A 14497-nucleotide genomic window follows, 5' to 3' on the forward strand; every position below is an offset into this window, starting at 1 on the left:
CACCATCCCTTGCGGGACTCGAGGAATTGAACCGGCAACCTTGTGGTTGAGAGCCCACTGGCCCATGTGGGAATCGAACCGGCAGCCTTCGGAGTTAGGAGCACGGAGCTCTAACCGCCTGAGCCACCGGGCCAGCCCCCATTTTATTTTATTTTATTTTTTTTAAGTTTTAAATCACCTCAACAGAAGCTTGCAAACCACAGTTTATATTTCTCTGTCTTTTAGATTATAAGTAAAAAATGATTTAAATTTTATAAAAATTTTTTACATTTAAATAAAACTTTGAGTATTTTCCAAACTTCATTTTTAAAGTCTCCTTCATTGGGATCTCTGGATCTTAGACCTTCGTGCTTTTGACAATGGGGAAGGGAGAGGGAGGGAATCACACAACTAGAAGAAAACTCCTGTTATCTCAAATTTCTGACCTATGTAAGGTGGTTAAAAAGGTCCTACCATCCATCTACCTTACCCAGTCTTCTTTCCAGTAGGGGAAACAACAAAATACAAGCAAATTTCTTGGTTTACATATGCATTTGCTTTAGCAAAAGGAACACGACCAACTCATTTTTGGGACAGAACGCATGCACAATGCAGTTACTGGAAATTTGCCAAAAACTACTATTGATAAAAATGCACATGACTACCCACAATGTAAAATTCAACCAAACAAGTATGACAAATTTAGTAATTAGCAGTGTCATAAACTAATGCTTAGTTATAATTTAATAACAAGAACAGGAGAATCAAACAACACAACTAATTCAGGACAACAGTGACACACAGATAAGTGTCCTTGAAAGCTGAGGTAACTAATGATGACAAGTCTTGCTGACATTCAGACTTCTTACTATAATAACTAAATTGACTCTACATTAAACATTAGAAAGTTTTTTTTTTGTTTATAAATTACTCTTCATCCCAAAGATAACAATTTGGAGGAAATTTTATCTTCTTAGCTAAGAGTACAAAATTACACATAAGAAGAGGCCAAACTGTTGGGAAGATGCTTTGAAAAGCTACTCAAAAAGGATTTCACAAGACCTTGTCTGCAGGGGGGAACCTACTCAACATAACAAAAGGATGGAAGGGTTAAGGAAAAAAAAAATCCAAGAGAGAAAACTCAGGGTAGACTATATGCAAGATAAGGACCAGGAGAAGAAAAACTATTCTAGTTGGCAGAACAGTTAGAGAACTTTGGAGACCATAAATAGATAAGAGCATTTGTGAAGTTGTATGCTATGGGCAAGCAGATTGCGTAAAGTCTAAACTCGAACTAAACCATCTATACTATATATATTAAGCAGAATTAATGGAAGAGCCATATGAAAGTTTTTAAAGCAAAGACTGATAATATGCAGGACTAAACAGAGACACGAAAAAATACTGAGTATGAAAGTATAATGACTGAAATAAAGAACTCCACAGATTTGATAAATAATAGAATGGCTATGCCAAAGAACGAATTAGTGACCTAGAAGATCAGGTAGAGAAGATAGTTGCAGAAGGCATCAAGAAGGGATACAGAAAGAAAAAGGGAAATACTAAAGAAATATGAAAAAGGTGGTCGTCACAGGATCATTATAATAAAATTCCCAGAAAGAAAAAAAAAATGGAGAAAACAAAATATTTGAAAAAAATAACCAATAATTTTCCAGAACTGAGGGAAGATAAAAGATCTTAAAGTGTCTAGAACACATCCTGGCACATAGCAGACTTCCAATAAATAAGTATTTGTTGAATGAATGAATAAATGAACGAATATGAATCCAACTGCCAAACATGACAAAAAAAGAACTATACTAAGACCCATTATAAACTGAAAAAGGCAAAGAAAAAATTTCAAAATCTTCTAGAGAGGAACTGCTGGTCACATGCACAGGAAGGGAAATCAAACTGACATCAGAACTTCCGAAAAGCAACACCAGAGGCAAGAAAACAATGTAGTAATATTTTCAATATGCTAAAAAGAATTTTAAACCCAAATCTTTAATCAAACTAAACTATTATTGAAAAGTGAGGGTTAATGAATGATGTTTTTAGGCATAAGAAAGGACTTAGGATTTTTACATATAAACACTGTTTGAAAATTGCTTTTAAGTAAGCACTCGAGAATTGAAATAAATCTATGAGGACACTATGGGTGGGATACACGGGAAGAAGAGTGAGTGAATAACCTAATGAAGCATATTTCATACAAAAAGTAAGAATGGATGCTTGAGGAACGCCCCTAACAATCAAGAACTAAAATTCTACAGAACATAAACACGACTACTGGGAAATTAAGGGGTACAGGTAGGAAGGAGGAGACTAGAAAAAAGAGTGAGAAACTGGTTAAAGTACCTGTCTTCTTTGGAGGCAAGATACACATTTAATTAAGAAACTGTGGAAAATGAATAGAAGTAAACAGAATGTAAATAATTTTCAATATATGTTATTACAATAAATGAAAATGGATTAAACTCATTAATCAAAATATAAGAGTCTGGATAAAAATAAGATTCAGCAATATACTTTGTAAAATAGACCACAAAAGGATACTAAAAAAGGGTTGAAAATAAAAGGATAGTAAGAAGATATATCAGGAAATACAAACCCAGGTTGATAGATGGGACTTTTTTAGGCCCCATTCATGAATAATTCAGCCTCTTCCTGTTCTGGGCTCAGCTCCCTGCCATTCCTGAACCTGTAGATTCCACTACTGCATTAAAGCTCACACACCAAGAGGCATATCTTTTCCTTTTAGGACTTCAATTTCCGTTTTCTGTTATGACTTTGAGTTCTTTTCCCATTTCAGGCACCTGCAGATTCCTCTTTCTTGCTTTCAAGCTCAGCTGTGTATTTTTAAAATGTTTTTTAATCTAGTATTTCCATATATTTGAAAAAGGGAGCTTCTCCAGTACGTCATCTTGTCCCGAAGTCCCCAGAACATTACAGTAAGTACAACTTTAGATTAAATACAACTGAAAACAAAATCCAAGTTTCTTAATTTCTTCATCTATGTTATGAAATGATAAAACTCTGCTGCTAAGGCTATGAGAACCAAAATGATATCCTAGAACAGTCCTCAGTGCATATAAAATATTCAAATGCTGGCCTCTAAAGTTACCAATTTTACATTCTACTTAACGAGATAGAACCATAAGGATGGAATGGAAATTCCTAACATTTTTCTTGTTCCAGCTTCCCTGGACTGCAGCTGTGTTGGGGGTAAAACTGCGTTCTCCAAAACTGTTGTGAGAAAAAAGGCAACTAGTAAAGGACCAAATCACAGCAACAGAATTCTATGATCATTAAGAGTTAGCAAAGTGACGATTACTTTCCTTGTGATTTGAGCTGGGAACCTGAAGTCCAAGATTCTATTCTGAGATCTACCACTGACTTTTTGATTGACCTTCATCACTTCTCAATATTTCTGTTTCTTCTTAAAGTTATAGCTAGGTTAGATGACATTGAAATTCTCCCACCATGCCAAAATTCTGATTCCAGAATAAGAGGTTTAGAAAAATTTCACTCACTCCAAATTCTATTTTTCTATGAATGTAAAAATGATAGCTTAAGTTATTAAACAATTATGACACTCTTATTACTGTTTTCCCATGCAAAAAATAAACCATTCGAATAAAAAATAAACTAAGTATTTCCTACTTAAACAAAGACCAAACAGCTTAATTCCCTACTTTAAAAATGGTTTTAAAAAAATAATGAAAAAGGGCTCAAAATATAGTCCTGCTTCTGGGATATCAACTGGACTTTTCTTCCCTCCCTTAACTACTTAAGCCATTCAAGTGAGAATTCAAACTATGAAAAGGGATCGTGCTATATCATACCTTTCCAAGTAAGCAATGGTTGCTTTTTCACCACAATGTTTTCTGGCAGCTATTCCACAACATTTTCCCATAAGAATATGATGGTTGTATGCCAGACCAACAAATCAGTATCATAAAATCACAAATTTAACCAATAGCATGCAAAAGGTGAAGATAAACATCCACATCTTTTAAAACAAACTATCCTCAACAATGTCCTTCAAACAATGTTTGTAAAAGTCCTTAAGGAATGTTTATGATTTATTTTATACAGTTCTATATTAACATTTATAATGAACATGTATTACTTGTATAATATTCAAATAACAAATTTTTAAATAACGAAATGGGTCAACTTCCACTTGGTTTGCTCTGGAGGACTACAGTGTTCTGGGTAGAATCCAAAGGGGGTAAAAATACTAAAATGGCAGGTGAGAGACTTCAGAAGGAGGTAGAGCAAAATACATAAAAGATACTTTTATATGTTTTATGTTTTCTAACCCAGCCACGAGAATAGGAAAGGAAGCAAAAAATTCAGGACAGAAGCTCAATCCAGTAAATACAGGTGCACATTGCATTGGAGCTGCTAAATTTTATATTCTTTAGGAACCTGAGCATAGATGATTCAGAGGACTATATAAATACATTATAAATGGTCACCTTGGTTTAGCTATACGGGTATATCACCTTCAAAATTCCACAAAGGTAAACCTACGGTATAAAATAGAGTAGTATTTAGCTAGTCCAATTGCTTAAAATATAAACAACCTAATCCTAGCCAAATCTAAGGCAAAATACATTGAGAAATTTAGCAAAGAAATAAATGTATTACAACACCTGGGTTCTTGTAACTTTCTAGTAAAATCTTTAGGTTTCAGTTTCCTCGTTTTAAAATGAGGTCCATTTCAGCTCTAAAATGCTACAATTCTTTATCTCCCCCTCTTTTCTTAATATAGGTATATTATGAAATAAGCATTGGTCTAGAAGAACTGTTCTCCTAACTTCAAAAAAATTGTGTGACATCTAATTATTTAACTATGGGCATTTCCTTTATCATACCCGTTTGCTCATGCAATTGTTGAATCATTCAACATTTACTAAGCATCTATATGCCAAGCAATACAACTAAAAATGAAAAAAAGACAATTCTAGCTTAAAGGGAATTTACAACTTTTAAAGGACAAAAGACAAGTTAATTATCATATAGAATAATGAATGTTACAGAAGTATGATAGCATCAGGACAAAGGGATCACCCAATTCGGGTGTTGCATATGGAGGTATGAGTGGGGAATTTCAAGAGGTAAATACTGAAAGAGAGCCTTAAGGATAATTATAACGCAGGTAGGTATGGACAGGGCTGCAGAGGGAAAAGGATAAGCAGGAGCACAGGTGTGAACACACATGCCCCACAAGAAAGCAGGCCAAATTAAAGGGATAGCAAAAATTGAAAAAACAGTGGGCTAGAAAATGAGGCTAAATAAAGTAGGAAGGGGTCACATCGTGAGTCATTGTGTTGTTTGATTGATCTTTATGACAAAAGCAATTTAAGTCTTTAAAAAAGGTAGTGACATAATTTGAGTAGAAAGATGCTGTTGGTGAAACTTTGGAAAAAAGACTACAGAGGCATTAGATGAGACACAAGATGACTTAAACCAGATTGTGAGGTGGGGAGAAACAGTAAACATGAACAAGGAGGCTAGAATGACACGCAAGTTTCTAGCTCCAGCAACAGGAAGTATTATAAAAATACTTTGAAAATAACTTGTAAGAAGCAATTAGCATTTACTTTTATTTATCTTCTAATAATTTATCTTCTAATAGTGTGTATGTGCACACACATACACACACACACATATATATATATATATATATACCCCGTCCACCCAGAATTGTTAAGGTGGATAGATAAAACACACACCTGCAACTGGGAGAGTTGGCATAAATGACTTCCAAAGTTCTAGGATTCTGAAATTGAGTTGCTGAGTTTACTGACCTCTCTTCTAGTTCTATGGGGTTCTAAATTGTGCAACTTCCATAGACCAGTAGAGGGCTGCAACCGCACAGAGAAAATGTTTAGGCATCTTTACTTGCATCTCTGGCACTGGGAGCTTAAACAATTTCCAACGCTGACGGTAGAAATCTAAGAGCCACTACATGTACACTTCACTGTCAAAAGACTCTAAAAGGGGTCAGGAGTAATCCCCCGATCCTAAAAACTAGAAACACCCGTAATTAAGCATTATGCCAACAGCTCTTTCCTTTCAAAACAGTCAAGTGTTTGGAGGCCAAATAAAATCACTAACGTAGGGTAATTAGGAGGAAAAAAGGTCCAAATGAGTCAGTAATTCTTCACTTCCTTTCAGACCTACTGCTCCACACTGCTGCTACCAGACTAATCTTCCTAAAATGATTATTTTGTTAGATTATGCTCACACCTACTTTATCAATTCTGTTCTGCACATATGCACCGGTGAAGTCTAACTTTCCTTTGCCTAGATTTTAAGACAGATTTCTACTTCTTGTATACAATCTTATTTTATTTTCAACTCCCCTAGTCAGACAGCTCTTACTGTTACAGACAATATGCAACAGTGTTAAAATGGAAAAAATCACTGAGGTGAACTCTGAAGAAACAAATCTACATAGGTCTAGAGAAAGGGAAAAGCCAATGTAGGAAAAAGTTTATGCAAAGAGAAAGAGATAGGAATTTCCCTGGGGGAGGAGTAAATGGATCAAGGAAAGGTATATAGGGGGTTTCAATTGAATTTGTAATGTTTAATTCTTAAACTGGTGATAGATACCCAGGTGCTCATTTTGCTATTTTCTGTATCTTTTAAATTATCTGAAATATGTCAAAATAAAAAAAGGTTTTGATATTGTAACTTTGCCCCCTCTTGCCTCCTCAAAACACAAAACAGCTGATCTTAGCAACCTATCACACCTCAGGTGCTATTCTAAGTACTACTCACAGTTTAATCCCAAATAATGCCCTAACTCACTTTTACTGCTTTCTTTAAAAAACAATCGGCACATAGTTTAGCCTTAAATGAAAGGACTTTTAATTGTTCAGGTAATTCGGTTAAATTTTAACAGTGGCACATGAAAATATAAGACATTCAGATAAAGGTCACAACATAAAAAAACAGAATAGTTTATCATGATCACTGCTTCTGCAATGTAAGCCCATGACCCTGAAAATCATCTTATTGCCCAAACTCTTTATGCAGTTAAAGATAGTAGCTGAAATCAGTCCCCCATGAGACAGCAATGTTAATGGAAGTATTATTCATAGCATACCCACTCTGACCCAACAACAGTGTAGGCTACACCACTGCTTCAATTAGAGCCACAATTGTAGCTTCCACATGACTTCTCACTAGGGTTGAATTGTTTGGGCCTTATTTTAGTCCTGATCTGTTACCTCACTTTTTCTGTATCCCACTCAATTTCCAACATAAACCTACTTACCGTAGTATGCACAAGAATTCAGTTTAACTTCTTATTTCAGGATATTTAAAAGAAAACATGCTCTAAACTGGCTGAGGATAGTAGTATGTATTATTGGTAGCTCTTCTGGCCAGAGTAATTTAGAATTGTAAAATGTTTCCCTGCCAAAGTATGCTAAGAATGATAAGGAGAAATATGGTAATGAGGAACCAGCACAGAGTAAATTCACTGTATTCTACTAGCTGTAAGAAAAGAGTGGTACTGTGAAAATTCCAACCCCAATGCAGAAGAATTATGGGTGTTATTTGGTTTTACTTAAACAAACAAACATTTCCTGATATATATATGTAACCATACAAATGCTACGAACTGGGGGGGAAAAAAAAGGCAAAGCCCACTGATGGTACCAATATTGAATAGCTTTATCTATTAAAGCAAATATACTGTAAAAAATAATGCCTAAAAACTTAAGTTTTGGACTATATAAGAATGGAACAGTTCTACATCAAAAATTGAACCTAAATGTCCAAGTCAGTCTTTTTTGGACAGATTTGTTTGAGAGCTTGAAAGCTACAGGTCTACATATCCACTAAAGAATTTGCAATATAACTTCATAATGTTTACAGAACCGCTCCCTAATTATTCACCTTTGTTTTAAGTAATTAGCTTTTTCTGCTAAATTTTAAGTTCCATGCAGGCAGAGAATTCTTCAGGTATATGCTTAGCATTGGACCTAAAACCATAAAATCTAAGAATCTTTTCAAGGATCTCCTTGTCTTCTATTTAAATTCCATACTTCTAGAATTATTTTCTAAAAAGAAAACTGTTATTACATCATTCTCCATTTTGGAAATTCATTTCTATTAAGCCCCTTATCCTAGTAATCATGGCCTTTCTCAAATCTGCTACCCATTTTCTCTCCCTTAGTCCCAGTTCATCCTCTTATACCACTCAGACCATTCTCCTGTCACTGACATTCTCAGTCATTCAATACACATATGCTGACCTCTGACAGTGTGATGGAATTAGGGGTGCAACAGTGAACAAGACAGACATGATCCATGTCCTTGCAAGGCTTACCATGTTTCTTTCTACCTCAGTTAGAAATTTGAATGATTGAAGAATGAAATTGTCCTGCTGTTACACGTCTGTTTTGTGTATAAAGCCCTAAAAAGACAAAGACTATATAATACTGTCTTTGTTGATATTTTCCCAAAATGCCTGCCTCAAAAATGCTAAATGGAATGCTGTTCATAGAAGAATTTATTTATAATTTGTTGCCTAATCATGCCGTGTTTAAAACCTTCTTTATTACATCCATAATACTTGTTCACTGTGGTAAAACTTGAAAATTCGTAAGTAAAAACATAAGAATTCCAGTTATTTTCAAATTTAACATCCAGAAATAACCCATCATGTTGTCAGACTGCATCATTTAAGAGCTTCACTCCTTGGGAAAATCCATGATACAAAATAATTATTTTTCCCCAAAAGGCTCAAAATTAATCTATCATTTTATCCTGCTTTTTTCTCTTAATATCATCAACTTATTTGAAGGTAGGTTTATAAGTAAGCAATATAGTCATTGATTTAAATTGAATCACATCTGGAAAATGTGACTAAGATAAACTTCACGAGATCACCCTGTGAGGTTACTTTCTATAGAACTCCTTTTTGGTCCATACAAAAAATATGTGTAAAGGGAGGCTGGAAAATTGTTAACCCATTTATTATATAGTTTTAATTTTAACAGTAAGCGTATATTAATTTTGTAACTTAAAACACCTTAATAAAAATGTTTTTAAAATTGTTTAAATTCATGACTGCCACTCTTAGAAATTTCGAGCAAAAAGGAACAAAGAGAGAAAAACAGCCAAGGATGTGAAGTGTCAGCATATAGATGAGAAAATGCAAATGATTATTTCCCCGTGTATTGGCTAATGATCCAAACTCCTATAGCTAAAAATCAAACACATTCATACCAAAATGAAAGTTAAAAGCCTTAAAATGTAAAATGAAAGTGGTAATATAATTTAATTTTAATAAACACAAATTTAAATTGTTAACCAACAGATAGGTATGGGTGTTTGCAAAGCAAGAGAACACTGGCACCTGAAGGGGAAGGAGAAGCCAAGTAGGGGGGGAAAAGGACAAAGGAAGAACGAGTAAACCAATTTGCTGCCCAACATTCCTGTTTACTTTCAACAACAGGAAGATAAATAGAAACTTGGTAAAGAAGTATTTTTTGTCCTGTTCAACTGTAGCTTAAAGAGAACACTCATCTTCTTTCTTGGGATGTTTTTATGAATCCTGGAAAACAGAGATAATTTCGGAAGACTGAGTAACCACTCGTGGGTGATCACCTCAATTATAAATCTATGAATGAACTAGGTTGATCTTAAGAAAAATTTTTTCTTAAAATAATAGGCTTACATTTACATAACACTTATAAATTTCAAGTTAGTTCTTGAGTATTAGAATCTGTAGTTGTAGATATACCAGTGACAACTTTTTAAAGTATTTTCATAACTAGATAATACGTAAGATAACTACTCATCATATATTAAAATAACATACATGAAAGTAACAGTACCTACAGTACAGAAACTCAATAAAAGTTCTTTGATCACCAAGTAACTTCCAAAGAGTCTAATTTAAATTCTGGTAACAAAGACTTATTTTTAACTTGACTATAGGACTCCAAAATACCAGCCAAGGCTTTATTCCTACTTGTAATATTTTTGTGCAAATTTTAGTAGGAAGCATTCTGTGAAATTTTAATTTTCTCATTTAACTCTTTAACATCATTAACCATCACCACTAATTAGTAAAGTGGTATAATGAATGATTTTAGTGTTTACTTCTATACTGCTTAAGTTTCAGAAGTGGTAGAACAGGATAAAAAGAAAGCTGTATATAATGTGGACTTAGTGGAAGAGAGAATAAAAGTTCATGTGTTTCTTTCCTCTTCCTTTAGGTTTACTAATGCTTCTTTCGTGAGTGAATTTCAGAGTCTAACATTACTCCAGAGAATTTTAACCTGGATTCTATTCATGGTTCAATATCATCAGATTAGCCGACGTTTTTGCTGATGTCACAGAGCAGTTGTGAAATTCAAGAGATTGGATGTAAAAAGTACGTACTTCATGAACTACAAAGCTCCATAACTTTTAACACACTATTGTCTTATCCTGAGTCAGTATAGCTATTTATAGGAAGAGAGAGACATGCACGGTTTTTGTTTTCTTTTAGAAGGCAGAATGCTGACAAACCGCCTATGTAGGAGGAAAATTTGAAATCTGAGAAGCTGCAGGGCTCTCTCACAACTCTTTCAAGCAATAAGGTAGTTTAAAAATATGGTATTTATCACTAATATTTATGGTATTTTCCCCAATTATGGCACAAATACAAACTGATAACCAGAAAAGTTAACTACATATTTTGAAACAATTTTAGTGTAATAAACAAATGTTAAAGAGTTTGTCCAAAGATAATACAATTTTTAAATGACAAAGGAAAAAAAACAAATTCTACCCTATAACTTGGGGCTTCATAATTTACCTGTTCTACTTGTCTCGATTTGGAAGCATTTCTGTGTTTAAACTTAATTTTCTAAGAACTTAAGTTTGAGTTTGAATTTCTTAAAATTTTGGACGGTCTCACTAATCAGAAAACCAAGTCTTAGATGCTGTATTTTAACCTGGACAATCTTAAAACTTATTGCTGGATCTATTTCTTTATAAAAGTCCTAAATGAGTTTGGTTAGTATCTTTTTCTTCAGTCACTCTGACTAAAATACGTTTCTTTAGAACAATGACAACCATATCAAGGTGTAGCTTGTTAGAATAGCCTGTTGTAATGTTAACTGCAGTTCTTCTGTAGCTGTGGAGCCTAATATGCTTCTGACAACTAACATTAAACAAAACCCAAAAACTGTATCAGCATCTCACAGAAAGGCTGGCTTGGCCTATCTTTCACGATTCTCATAAGTTCTTTCTTCTACTTTTGTGTTTTGGGTGGTTTCGGAATTTTTGTTTGTTTTTTGTTTTTTGACCAACACAGCAGATGGTATATTATAATAGCTGGCCCCCAAACATATTTCATGAAGTCTCAAATTTAAGAAACACTGCCTTAAACTTTTCAAAATCAGCTAAAACACTTGATCAGAGACAGAACACAGAGAAGTGGTTAAGAATGGGAACAACAGTGTGTCATTTTTTTAGGTCTGTGAATACCTATACATCACATAACTGTTCAAAGCCTCCGTTTCTCAGCCACATGTTAGAATAATAGTACCTGTTTCATAAGGTTATAAAAATTATCTGAAATGCTTCACTTAAAACTTTGAACACAGACATGTGCATAGTCTAAGTGCTCAATAAATGTTTTTCATAAACTTTAGCTTCAAAGTTACAAATAATCTACGTAATACTACAATACTGACATTGGTTTCCAGTATTACCAATTTAAAGCACTGCAAGAAAAGGTCTTTAAACTTAACAGCAAAAGCCAATAAACAAAAATTGTCTTAACATTTCTATGTATTTTAGATCTACAAGATAACCTTAACGTGAACTATTCAAAGCTGAGTTTATAAAGGAAAATTATCTCCTGTTATAGCCATATCTGGAAACTAGCAACAGACAAATTAACATTCCAACTAAGATACTTTCACTATTACTTTTAAAAAGCCACTGTTAAAGAAACAAATTATGCATGCATGAGTGTATATGTGAATGTTTTTAAATGCTATATGAAGAAACTCCATATTCTCCAGAGGAAGTCAGGCTCTAACAACAGCAATTTTTAAAATGTTCATAAGAGGCTTTACTAAGATTAGAACTAAGTGCGGATCAGAAAATGTATCTACTGGGAGTCATAATCTGTAAAACAGCAGGTGAAGAAAACAATAAAGCTAAGGCTAAGCAAAAACCAAGGGATCATGACACCTTGTTACACAGCAAGAACTGTATTTATTTAAAAAATAACTTCACCACTTTTTAAATGTATAAAAGTTTACGGTATACAATGAGCTATCCGTATGTAATCACATTTGTTCTACCCAACAATTCTGTAAATTATGTAAGAAAATATTTTTTGTAGATTAAAGAGGCAAAGTTCTGCCAGTTAATGTGATCTGTCAAAAACCAGTTAGGAAGTGACAAATCAAGAATTCAAACCCAGGCCTTCTCACTAGTTCAATGTTCTTTCCACTAATGCTACTTCTTAAGAAAGAGGCAATCCTCACAGAACGAGATCTCTAGCCCCAAACCACACACTGTTTTAAGTAGTTTTGCTAACTTCATTAAGTGATTTCACCTTAACTAGGTCTTTATTTTCTCATCTGCAAAATAAGGGAAATAGATCAGAAAATTTGTGGTCCCTTCTAGTTCTGAGGATAAATCTCCCAAGATTGTATGTACTCTTTACACAGTGAGGAATTTTACAAACACAAACTGAGGTTAGTTTTAGCAACAAGTTCCCAGTCAGAAAGTAGTGTCAATAGCTCTTAAGCAACCCGCTACCATTATTGGACAAATTCTTCATGCCTATCTGACAAATGTTATCATCGAGTTATCATTGAGTTTACATACAGAAAGTGGTCTAAACCTCTTATGGACTATGACAGAAACAATTAATCTCAAATAATTCTCTTTTTAGGCTTAAATGATGCTCTTAAAACACAACAATAGTTTAAAGAAACTTTAATATCAAGAAATTGATTATTTTTACTATTCTTCTTATTCTTTAGAATAAAAAGCCTCCTTTCCAATGAAGTGTTTCCCAAATATCGTTAATACCATTTCTCCAATCTACCTCAGAAGAGTATCAGTCACATTTTTCAACCACTTCTATAGGGAAAAAAAGTAACATATAAGCATCTTGATAAAAAAAACTGTCTTCCTTTTATATTCATTACACTGGTTGGATACTGTCTTCCCTCCTACCCTCCAAAAAATTCAAGCTTCCTCCCCACTTCCTGATATTAAAGAACTAAAAGCAGATAGCATACAATACATATTCACCTACTAAGTTCTTTCTTATCTGAATATTTTTGTCCTCTCTACTTTTCCTCAAATATTCTCCATGGAATACATACCCAAAGGTTTCCACTTTCCCAGCTCTGCTTGTTCATAAACCCATGCTAACAACTATGGCAACTATAGAGAGTAAAAACATGACAGACATCCTGCATTTTTTTTTTCTCGTTTCCTTCCATGAATACCACTTAACACTTAGGTTTTACTTCATTTTAACACCTTGCCTGTCCCTAAAATAGAATACATACCCTGAATAGTTAAGGGTGACCTTAGTTAGTCAAGCTGTCTGCAGACCTTTGGAAATTTAGTAAGTGCTTGGGCCAACTACAAAAGATCGTTAAGTAGTAAAACGTTTCTCCTCTTGCCTATAATCTCCTGGGGAAACATTTCGAATCTATTTGTTTTTGCGTATAGCCCAAATTGAAGACTTCTCCCAACAGCATGATTAGTTAATATAACAATTTGATCTTACACTGTCGATACTATCGCGTTTTGTTTTTAAGCCTTTTGGCACCAATAGAGCCTAAGTTCTGCCAGTTCTGAGCTAATCTCCAGGAAACCCTTTGTATGATTGAAGAAACTGAAACAGATCAGTGCCCAAGATTTTTAACAGCTTACTTGAGCATATGTTTTTAATAAACAGTCAATTTATTTAAAAATAGCTACTTTACGAGTTCGCCTTTCTTTACAATTTACATAAACCGTTTTTAAAACAACAAAAAAGGAATACATGATTGAGAACACAGGTTCATTTCAACTTCAAGATTAGAGATAGTAATTCCAAATTGTTACAGATCACTGGATCTGCAACCCATTTCACCCGCGTTAGCATTTTAACCGCGAGTATCCAGTGGAAATGACAACTTCGACTACACTGCTTAAAATGTTTCATACTGTTTCAACTGGTGCAATAATGTTAACTTCCAATCCTAATCTGTTTCTTACTGTTATTATTAAAACAGCTGTCAGCTGGGCTTCGGTAACCTCTTTGTACAACCGTTTATTCAACGCTTTGGGATCCTCCAGGATGCGTCACACCATATTACCCCTCAAAATAAGATCTAAGAACCTGACGCGCTCCAAGGGTCTACGAACACCATTCGAACGGGCACTCACAAAACGATGCAGAGACCCGACTACCCAATGCAGCAAGGACAGATTACACTGGCATTTAAGACAGAACCGCAGCGTGGCCGCTCAC

The 14497-nt window shown here is 34.3% G+C and overlaps 1 protein-coding gene across 5 annotated transcripts in view; it reads right to left on the reverse strand.

The window, feature by feature from the left end:
- The window catches only part of ANKRD12 (ankyrin repeat domain 12), a 135675-nt gene that overhangs the window by 120331 nt on the left and 847 nt on the right, over nt 1-14497 (reverse strand). The window lies entirely within an intron of this gene.

The sequence above is a fragment of the Rhinolophus sinicus genome, chromosome 4 (assembly GCF_057876585.1).
Source record: "Rhinolophus sinicus isolate RSI-liver-muscle chromosome 4, RSI-T2T, whole genome shotgun sequence".
Lineage (NCBI taxonomy): Eukaryota > Metazoa > Chordata > Mammalia > Chiroptera > Rhinolophidae > Rhinolophus > Rhinolophus sinicus.